The sequence below is a fragment of the Cygnus atratus genome, chromosome 4, assembly GCF_013377495.2.
Source record: "Cygnus atratus isolate AKBS03 ecotype Queensland, Australia chromosome 4, CAtr_DNAZoo_HiC_assembly, whole genome shotgun sequence".
Classification (NCBI taxonomy): domain Eukaryota; kingdom Metazoa; phylum Chordata; class Aves; order Anseriformes; family Anatidae; genus Cygnus; species Cygnus atratus.
The window spans coordinates 33,814,345-33,825,952 of NC_066365.1; the positions used below are offsets into that span (position 1 = coordinate 33,814,345).

The 11,608-nt window shown below is 36.8% G+C and overlaps 1 protein-coding gene across 1 annotated transcript in view; it reads left to right on the forward strand.

The window, feature by feature from the left end:
• The window catches only part of IQCM (IQ motif containing M), a 123,278-nt gene that overhangs the window by 9,209 nt on the left and 102,461 nt on the right, over positions 1-11,608 (forward strand).

The following is an 11,608-nucleotide window of genomic DNA, read 5'->3' on the forward strand; positions in this document are numbered from 1 at the left end:
GAGCGAGACTGGCAGAGCATCCTTTACACATTGTTTGGCAACTAGATTAGAAGTTAGCCAAATGTCCCTGGCTGTGAAGAGCAAGCAGTTTATAGTTAACAATTCCCACCTCCTTTAACAAAATGCTTAGCAGGATCCCCTGCCTGGAAGTTTAAAGTAGCTAGCTGACTGTCATTGTGAGGGATTTTTCTACCATTAAGATATTCTATCCTAACTTCTGACACAGTCCACACAGTGGTGAAAGTGGTATGTCTTTTACATCTTTTAAATATTTGTTAGCAAGATCTGTAAATCTAAAGTTCATACTTCTTGAAAGTTTCATTTGTTGAAGTATTTAGATAAACAGAGAGATTCACTTAAAAAAAAAAAAAAAGAGCAAAACTGCAGCATCTCAATACTGGGGCTCTGGAGGGAAGATTATTATGCATCTTTGAGTATTGAAATGCCCAATGTTGCAAGGTTATGAGTGGGCATGTTGCTTCTGTAAAACTGAAATTTAGGTCTTTTATGTCATGTTTTGAATTTAGCGTTCCTTTATGAAGGACTACTCTGCATATCCTTATGATGTGGATATAAACCTTGTGTGCATTGTTGAAGAGAAACTGTGCCCATCTTTGGATAGTAATGATTTTCATTACCACAGTCCAACCTTAAGAAAGCTTCAGAAGTTTTGTTTTGAAAAGTGAAACTGCAGGTGCTCAGAGCTTTTACTAAAATCTCTCGTGGCTTTATTTTTTGTTTCAAAGTACCTTTGTTTTGCCTCTTTTCTCTGTTTTTAGCCATATCTTTATTAATTTGTTATCGTATTCTTCCCATGCTGGACTTTTTTCTGGTTATATGCCCTGTTGCTAACACCTTTCTATTATGGATCTACCTTTCTGTTATGGACCTATCTGTGGTGGGATACCTGTTCAGTTATGATGCTTTGCTGCAGTACTGCTTGTTATCTTATATTTTCCTTTCAATTGATATATGTATCTTCAGATTGACCAAAAAGCACACGACCACAAAAAAACAACAACAACAACAACAACAAAACAGTGCTCAAAGCATCATGTTTACCTCCTGGTACTTGTTTTGAACAGTTGTTTATGCTAGGATGACTTAGGGACTGATGACTGTAGATAACTGTGCTGCAGCACTCGGAAATTAACAGAAAAGTAAGGTAGATTCATTCAATTGCGGAAATAACAGGAGGAACACAGAGGTTCCTAAATCCCCAGGCATAGGTAAGGAAAAAGTGACAGGAGATTTTAAAGGAAGGGAGCTAGCCTAAATCATCAGAGAGCAGAAAAAGGATAGCATCCTCTGGGATGTTCCTTCAACCGACAATTCAGCACTTAACTCTGTTTTACTAGCTATGTTATCAATTCTATCCACAGAAGGAGAGAGTATCAGTTATTCCTTTGGAAGTTTTAGCTCTCTTTCTAGATGTCAATGTATTTCTTTGCTCATTGCTAGTCATATCCCATAAATGACGACAGGCTTTTGGCAATGAAAGAGAAACTTCTCTTACCTGTTAATTTTTATTTTTGGAAAGAAGCCACTTGATCTAGCTGACCTGCACGGTATTTAATGTTCACCAGCAATTTTTTTTGACATGCAGTATTTTTGTGCTGCTTTTCTCTCTCCAGCAAGGCCCAGATATTTGGAGCTGACCCTATAGTTTCCTCTTTTTTCTTAGCCTTTAATATTTGCAGTTATGAGTCAACCTGATACTTTTTTTTTTTTTCCCAACTGACTGCTAGAGCTAATACCATTTTGGGATTGATTTGCAGCTTTGCAGAGTATAGCATTACAATGATGTCATTTCTGCGATGGCCACAGTTTTCTCCTCTCTGCTGCACCATGTAAAAAACAAACCAAAAAAAATGAGCACAAATCTCTTGGAAGAACAACTAAGAGAAACTATTTAAAAGCATTATGTCCTTAAATGCTAGATTAACAAAGTTTTTAATAAAATAAACTGTAGGAAGTTGATTTTATATATATTAAGAAAATCTTGGGGAAAAAAAAAGTACAGCGCAGACCAAAGAAATGTCAGGAAGGCTATGGGTGAAGTTCAGGAGTATTGTTAACTTTATAGCAGCTGTAGAATGCTTTGCAACAGCAAGGGGTTGTATTGTCCATAGCCCCACTCATATAGACATGGGATGGTGAGAACAAGCTCAACACTTGCGCTTTATGACTAAAGTGCTCCATCTTGTCTGACTTTCAAACAGTCAGGGACTTGCCCCACCTGATCCTCTTTTCAGGGGACTGGTCAAAGCGCAGACCCTGTGCCTGAGCCAGTCAGCCAAGGAACTTCAAATGAGGAAGGGTTTAGTTTGCAAGACACTCAACCCACCACTGACTCATGCTGATCGTCTTTTTAGGAACTGCTTTTGTCAAAATCAGTGTTTTTCTCACAAAGATGAAAGACTCCTGCCACATTTAGGTCTATTTCTTTGCATTGTTGCATTTTCTGTACTACTGAATAAAATGAAGACTAGGATCTGTTCTCTGGTTCTTGAGGTCAAACAGCACAAACTTGCCACATCCATTTTTCTGAGCACTTGGCTCTAGTTTGCTCTGAGCCCATGTTTATCTATGCTGTCAAATAAAAGAGAGACAGTCCAGCTCAAGCACTGCGCTCCTGCTGACTGTGGTTTGTACGAACAGCTTTCTCCAAGAGAAATCAGCATCTCTTGGCCTCAAAGCTGGGTCTTGGTCCTGGACCACCACTTACTTATACGTAAGCACAGAGGCTTTTACAGACGTTCCCCTGGCTCCAAAATGAGTGTTAAGCATTCACCTAGAAGAAGTGCCAAGTCTGGAAAAGGAATTCCAGAAAGTCCTGTAGTCCTCTGTTGAGAGCTACCTTACTAGTAGTCCTGTGTTAAGAAAAAACTTTTCAGTCTCATCTGTCTGTAACACAATCTTAACAAGGAGTGGTAATTAGTATTTGAGTTGTTTGCCTCCCAAGTGTTTCAGGTCATATAGTTTCTAAGCAGCCTTTAATTTTTTTTCTATTTCTTTTTTTTTTTTAATTTTTATTTAATTTAAATAAACCCATAAGAAAAACACAGCTGAGAAAGACCCATGGAAGGTTTTCTGAAGCAGTGTTATTCAACCTCCAATCAGCTGATCTATGGTAGTCCATAAAACTTCTTAAAGTAATCTAGAGAGTGACTTCCAAATCTGAAAACCGTTGCACATATGAGCCACTGAAATACAAATACCTTCATTGGAAAACAAAACAAAACATCATAATGTTGCAGTAGAGAGCATGTTAGGAAGCAGTTACATTTATTTACGTAAAGCTAAATACCTTTTCTTATAATAATTTTTCCTGAATGTGCCAAGTAAGTCAGATACAAGATGACCCTCTTTTTCCATCAATGGTGCTCACATCCATCACATCCATCAATGGTGCTCAGCAGGTTCCCATAACAATCTGTTCCAGTGCTTTCTATCTATGACATTTCTTTTCCTCATAATTAACCTATATCTCCCTTACTGCAAAATTAGTGGTTTATTTCTTGTACTGTGTAACTGTGTACAAAAGCTTTTCGATTTTCCCATTTAATTGTTACAATAATTGTCCCTGTGATGCTCTGGTATCTTTCTGTGTGTGTACAAAAAAAGCTATTTTCCATAAACAGAAGTGGAGGGAGAAAGGTGAATTACACTACAGAGTCCCTGAAAGTCTGCTTTTGCTTTCATCCTAGATGTTGTGTACCTTCCCACCAGCTAACTTCCAAACATATTGTGAGAAGCAACATCTTTAATGACAGCACTCCAAGGTTATTCCTTGCTATTTAATAACCAGTAGGGAGCACAGTTAGAGTGAGTTTAATCTGGGTTAGAAATAACAGTTTTGAGGTAAAAAGTGTGTGGTGAATTTATAAGCAATTGCAGATACATTTTTCAGAGGCATCCTAGAAAAATAATGCCCTGCTTACCACATCTGCTCATACTAAAATTCTCCCTTGACTGAGTGCAGCTACTTAAACATTGTCATTTTCAAGAATCAGATCAGGAACTCCAGGGTCATTTTGATGAAGAATTATTTTCAACGATTAGAATTAAGAGATTTCTCACTGAGTCTCCTGCTGCTCAACTAGTCATTGTTTCAAAAACAAGAAGTTACCCTGCAGTGATGGTATCAAACTTTTTTGCTTCCTACAGTGCATTCAGAGGTCAGCTGCATGGAGAATACAGAAGTCTGTCTGACAGAATACAAAGAAAACTGCAACCTTATAAATCACCACAAAAGAGTTACCTCTGATGTCTTAAGAAAATGGGATTACTTTTTTGTTCAGATATGAGGATAAGGGAACATGTTATATTTCTGGACATCTTTGAGAAAAGAGAATAAAGGCACTGCAGAATTTACAGTCACATAAAGTAGTGTTAGTTTTGGCTGGAACTGCCAAGTGTGACAGGTTGAACTTTTTCTGTATGCCCCTTCATATTTAGAAAAATTATTTTCACCTGTGCTGTAATTCTAAGATTATTTTTGAGAAAAAGAACCCATAAAGCTTCACATTCAGGAATAGGAATGTTGATGACAGCCTTATTTTCAAATACAGTAGTTCATATTTAGGAGGAAAATGCTTCTGTCATGCAACTATATATGCTATAATTTTCCCTCTGATCCTTTGCTTCTCTCCACTTTACTTCTTGCAATTTATCTATCATCGAATCTACTGTCAAGAAAATATTATTTTTTTACTTAATTGCATACCTTCATATATTTTTCCCAGCATAAATTATTAACCACATTATTATTTATTGCAATAAGCAATAATGTATTTTACAAAATAAAATCAGCATTATCTCAAATATGTTCCTGCAACTTAGCATTTCATATTGCTCACTATTACAGAGAATCTTTTAAAAAGATCACATGGAATACTTCAGACTTACAATAAACAATATTTAAACCTATAAAAATGAGGATGCTGAAAGCCTAAGAAATTAGAAGTATTTCTAGGTGATTAAACAGTGTGTACAGAAAATTAAATGCTTTGTCCTTTATTATGATTGTCCTTGGAATTACTAGATGTGGTTTGAAGAAGTATGAACGCATACATATAAATATTCATTTTAATTTCTGATGCCCTCTTAGCCTTTTGAATCTTCCTTCTGCATGGTCACCCTATAACATGCATTTTCAAAAAAGCCAGGAAGTGATAGATCGTCTGCCCCTCGCTAGCAGATGAGGATTCATTTAGGATTTATGCCTGTCTAGATTTTCTACCATTCCTCTCTGGTGCAACTTACTTTTTCTGTTGCAGTGGGATTCAGGAATGTCTGAGTTCTTAGTTTCAGAGAATTCAAAGCTGGAAGGAACAGTTAAAATACTCTAGACGGCCTTCCTTCATCACATGGCTGAGGAATTTTTGCACTTCATTTTAATTCTACATGTTGGGTTTTGCCACATTTCTCTGTGTCTAATTAAAAAGACAGTTAGTATTTGAAATCATCTTACCATGTAGTCACATGCAGACTGTGATTTGTTGCACAAAATTTATTCAGTTATTACAGATGATTTTCTTCCCCACACTAAATAGGGAAATGAAAACTTGATAGTGGAAACACAAAGTTTACTGTTTGAACCTATGTTTATTGGGAGCAACACAGTAAGTGTTCTTGGTTTACAAGCAAGTAATTCAATTTTTAATGATTTCTTTAGAGATATTGTCTGTATTTGCTGAGAAGGTTCTTAAAGGATTCTCCTCCTTTCAACTTTTGTTGGATTTTCCTTTATTTCCAATGGTGTGGTTGTTTTAAACAAACAAAAACCAAACAAGCAAAAAAACCACCTCAAACCAAAACAAATAAACTGCCAAAAACCACCACAACACCACCTCAAAGCCCAAAGAGCCTCCCCTCTAAACCTCATTCAATATCTTTATACGCTGTTTCATACTCTTTTCAAATCTGAATTTATCTTACTCCTTATTTGAGTGGCTAATCCAGATTCCTTTGTCCCTTATTTTTGAAAGACTGATGAAAGAAAATACATTCTTCACAGTGTTTTCACCTGGTGACTAACATCTTTTTTCATAACTGGCCTGAACATGAGTGGTGATTGGTGATAAGGCAGTAACTTTGTTAACTCTGTTATTTGTTTCCCCAGTTTCTTGGGAATTAACATTGCCAGTCCCTTTCAATCAAGAGCAATGATACCTTTTATAGAGAGTATTGTCTACGTAACATCTATGTATATGACCTCTGTATATGTATCATGCACATACTCCTCTAAGCAGTTGAGATTTTCTCACGTTTCCACGCTTTCAGCTGGTTTACTCTAGCTTCTCTCAATGTGAAAAAAACACTTTCTAGTGTTCTGTTGATTAAACTAAATATATTGACCTTCTCTGGCCTTAAGGTAGATTTCTCAAGTGTCTAATGATCCTTTAATTCACTTCTGAATCCTTTTAGTTTTTTGCTATGTTTTTAAAAATGGAAATGTCAGGCTAAACAGAGCGATCCAGCATTGGTGGCATCAGTATGAATATGGAAATAATGCAAGACAGCTACTTCTTTTTAATATTCCTTTAATTTTTAGGGGATCAAATCAGTTCATTTAGCAACAGCTTTGTACTGGAAGTTGACAGTTTCTTACCCAACTAAAATTTTAGAATCACTTTTTTTCTCGTTCGCCATCCTATAAATGTGACTTGTGTTCCCTGTCCCTAGATTTATGACTTTGCATTTGTTTTTATTAAAATTTATCTTGTTCAAATGAAGCCACCTAACCAATTGAATCAGATCATTCTATAGAACATTTGCCTTATTACTTGCCAGTCCACCAGTTTTTGTGTGCTCTGCAAGTTTTGCTGGCAATCACTTTGTATTTTCTTCCAGATCATTGAAATTTGATCTGAGGATTGATACTGGGGACTTAAGACATAGATACTGGCTAGCCCATATTATAAGTGCTGTAACTAGATAGACATTTCTCATTTATAGCAGAAGACAAGTTTATAATATTTTTACAACATGTATAACTAATTAATTGTTTTAAAAGAAACTTTAATAATTTGTATATGATTTAAGTTATTATATTTAAACTATCCACCCCTCACCCCAAGAATGTGACAGATGTGTGGAAACAAGCCAAGTGCTGTAAAGTCATGTAAGTCTATCAACCAATTTCTTTCTCCAATGAAAAACTCTAAAGTTTGCAGCAATAGTGCTCAAAGTACAATCCTCCATTTCCATAAAATCAATTAAACTTTTGGGGAAGATAAGAAAGCCACATTTCACAATCCTTTTTTCTTAAATGAAGGATATAAGCTCCGAAAAGTTATTTAAATTTTAAAATAGCAATTCATTCTAAGCTTGCAGGAGATCACTACATTTCGATGTCCTCCTGGACCATGAAGAATGAAATCTGAAGCTAGCAAATGTTGTCAGGTGTTTTGGTTATACAGTGGTGGCACTTCTCTCTCCTTGATCCGTTCCTATTGAAGGAGCTCCAAAACAGAGAAAGCTGATCTAAGTCAGAGCTGCTGTAGTTCTTTTTCCCTCCCACTGCAGAGCTGCTTGTTTTCTATCAATATTAATGTTCACCTGCGTCTTTAATAAGCATACTTGTGGAGTTAAACTGGCTCAAAACTATGAGGATGGTGATGTAGGATACCTGTCCAGCTCAGCTGTGCGGGAAGAGTGTGAGAACATGGGCTGAATTGAGGTCAGCATCAGAGTAAACTGGGTTTAGAAGCCTGCATAAATTTTCTTAGGTCTCTGTTTTGTAAATACTAAAGTAACGTGATTTTCTAATTCTTACACTAGACCCTGGTTAACCTCAAAAACAGATGGAGAAGACCTGGTTTTGTTTTGCACTTACAACTTTTTCTTTCAATAATCTTTGACTGGTGGCTAATACAGTGACTGGTTCCTATTCTTTAGGCTCAGTAAATACAGGAAGTTACATTCCCTGAACCATTTAATTTCTGCTGATTTAAAGTCTTGTTAGTTTGCTGGCTGCACTGATCCTTCTTTGTAAACAGAAGTTTGTAAATCAGCCAGACCTGGGAAAAAAAAAGATTTTTGCAGTTAATTAGAAAAGTAATGTTTCATAAAGCTCCTCAGCTGTTTACCTAGAAGGAGGCTTACCCTTGCCTACTTTTTTTTTTCTTCTCCTTAAAAGCCTGACAGTTATCTGAAGTAACATTCATATAGTAAACTTATTGACCAGGTTACATATAATATTACAAAATTATAGAGAAGAATCTTGTTTGTATGTACAAAATGGTTTCTTTCTACTTGTTTGCCTTTTACTACCTGAAAAATTGCTGAAGGGCTTCTACAATATATATGCATAATTATACTTTCTTGTTAGAACTAGTGTTTGGGATATTCATCGCTCATCTGAAGTTTTCTGAATTATAAATGGCTAGTGCTCACAAAATAGTTCAAATGTATAAGCAGCTGGAAGGAGAATAGATAAGTCATTCTTTATCATACTGCACATTAATATGGAGGAGCTGTTTTGATAATTCATTTTTTATTTGTAATTAACAAAACTATGCTACTTGAATAAACATAAAACAAATTATTATGCAGAGAAGTGTGGTATATCACTTGGGCATTTACAACATGAAATGATGTGCATTTACAGAGAATTCTTTCTGCAGGTAAATGATTTGAAATTAAATACACAACATTGTTTTCCATAGGTATATATACACTATAAGAAGTATTTCAATCTGATTAATCAGTTTATAGATGCTGTGGGCCTAAAATTGTCTGTCTGTACACAATACCTCAAGCTGTAACATGCAGGCAAATGTCCCATCAGTAATTTCCAGTGCTCCATCTCTTTAGAAATCTATATTCATTGGCTCTGCAAACAAAGGTATTTACTTCATTTCTGTTCTTGCAGCTGCACCGCGAGTCACCTCTAGTCAGCTTCCTATCTCAATACTTCCCTGAAATTTCTTTCAGCTAGCCAAATCTTGGAGTTGCTTGCAATGTCTTCCACTTTTTTCTTCTTTATTTTCTTTATGCCCTTCACACTGTTAATGCAGTCTTCCCTTTGAAAGTAATATCTTTTGTAGTGTTTGGTGAAACTTTCATGCAATTTTCTGTCCACTTCTTTACTTAATTCCACAACTCTTTCAGCACATTGTCTTTTTGTACTGCAAGATTGCTGGGGACTTTGTCAATCCCTGAAGAGCTTTTCCTCTGCACTGCATTCTCTGCCATTTCTATATTGTTGACTTATTTTTGACCCATCCCCTGCAACAACTGATTTTGTTTTTCATCACCTGAATGCATCTCCCTCCAGAACATCTCTATTGCCCATCATACTTATTCAATCCTTTTACTGTCTCTCTGACTAAATTACATTGTTTCCGTTCATTATCTTTTCTATTTGCTATATTTGAGTTTCTTCCACAGCTTTACTTTTGTTGTATATACTTTTACCTCTGTTTACCTCATCAGTACTCTCTAAGCCTCTTTAATAAAAACAGATTTGACAAGCACTATTTTTTGTGCCTCTCCAATGGCTGATAAGATCATATCCTTGTTGAGTCAAACTATTCAGGAAACTGCTCCTTTTTGCACCAAAAGCTGGTATAAAATTAAATTTTTCATGAAAATAATTAATTCATAATGTTTAGGGAAGAGGCAGTTGAAGATAGCTGCATTTTCTTCCTTTTCCCTCATTTAATGTTGCTTGTCTTTGATTGTAAGTGCTTTGAATTTGGGATTGCATCTGTAAACAAGTTTGGAAAGTGACTAGCCCAGGATGCAGATAATTTTTAGAACGGATTCTTTTGAGTTATGAAGGGCAAAACCCGTCATCATTGCACAATATTTAAAATATTACTTCTTGCTGTGTTTGGTACATACAGCCAAATAATTGCTAGCCGTCTTCTCCAAACAGTTCATTGTTATGGTGATTTTTATTAAATACTTGAAAACTCATGTGATTTCTCCAATTTAGAATCCAAATAGGCATCATTAAGCCAACAAGCTCTGAAAGTGTAACTATCACCCAGCACCTCTAAGTTAATAAGCAGAAGACAATTCAGATTTTGAACATTGATAGTTTTCTCATCTGGGAACTGGAGAAAGGAAAGGATGTGGCCCCCAGAAGATTTCAAAAGCTTGAAGTCAACAGACGAATGAAAAGTCTCCCTTATAGCATCTTGAGCAAAGTGTTGGTGGGAGAAGAAGCCACAAGCTTTGAGGAACCTACAAAAAAATCAGATTAAGGATAAACCTCTTGGGGAAGGTCTTGGATGATACAAATTATGACAGAACTCATAAAAATTTACTACTTTTCCATCATCTTTGACTATTAAATAAGTATTAACTTATATTCACATGGACAGGGGCAGCCCAGGTATATCTTGAACATATCAATCTACTTTATTTATGCAGTGAAAAGATGTGGTAAACTTTCTTGTAGTAGCTTGGAGAAGCATGCAGCACCATACAGAGCAATACAAACGTAGCTTTTGTTGGGGTGCAGTGAAGGCCAGCAGCTCCCAAAGAAGGGGAGCTGGGGGCCTGCTGTGGGCCCACCAGCTAGTCTCGTCCCTTCACCACTGCACCCTTCACCACAGTCCCCAGGGGGCAGTCAGGGCCAGCCTGGGACTGCAGGACCATGTGGATGGGGTACACCCATCTGGCTGCTCCAGAAAGCCCACCTGTGTGTTGGTGTAGGGTCTGGATCTGTGGGTCCATAGTGGGCCACGTACCTGAGAGGTAGTCCTCCCCCAGGGCTGGGCCTCAGGCTTATAAGGTGCCATGGCTGTGGCAGAAGCACATGCATCATCTGCTGAGTGCCCAGGAAAAAAGGGAGAACTTTGGTGTCATTCATTTTGGGAACTCGCTTGTGTGTAATTGAAGCTAGAAATTCTGGGACACTGACAGCATTGATGCATTTCTTTTTGAAGAAAAGAAATGTGTTCTCTGTTCTACAAAACCTCTCTCCGTTTATTTATTTTTGTTTCCTGCTCATATGCTGCCCTTCTTTGGTCTGGTCCTGTGCTGTCTGTGCCAAAGGAACAATCCTTTGCAGCCCTTTCGTACTGTTCCTATAGGAACTGGCTTGGTTGCAGAAGACCTTTAGGATGTTTTCACCTAGTGCTAGAGTAGTTCAGGCAAGGTGAATGCACCCCTTCTTTGTTAGGGTGGTGTTATAGTCTGTGGCAAAACAAGGTTCAGAATTTAGATGGAAGAGGAACTTTCTAAAATACTGTAATTGCTACTGAAATTCACCTCTGCTGTAATTCACCTATGAATGTGTGTTTAAAATGAATGTCTATTAAGCTTTTCTTCATTAATTTTACCTACATGAGCATTACAAAATGCACTAATATAGTGATCCTTGTTAGAACAGAGACCTGAACTGTGTTCTCTAGATAAGACAGGGATTGCTCTACTTCATGTCTGTGAGCTACCAACCATGTTGTGGATGGGGTAGAATACTAAATAGCAGTAACTTGTTAAAAATATAATTACAAGTATTTGACTACATTCATCCATGGCATAATGGGGCAGCTGTATTATTAGGCTGTCCTCAGGAAATTGAATTACTGATCTGATGATAATAAATGGAAATGACTGTTATTTAAATGGACTATTTGTATAAAAT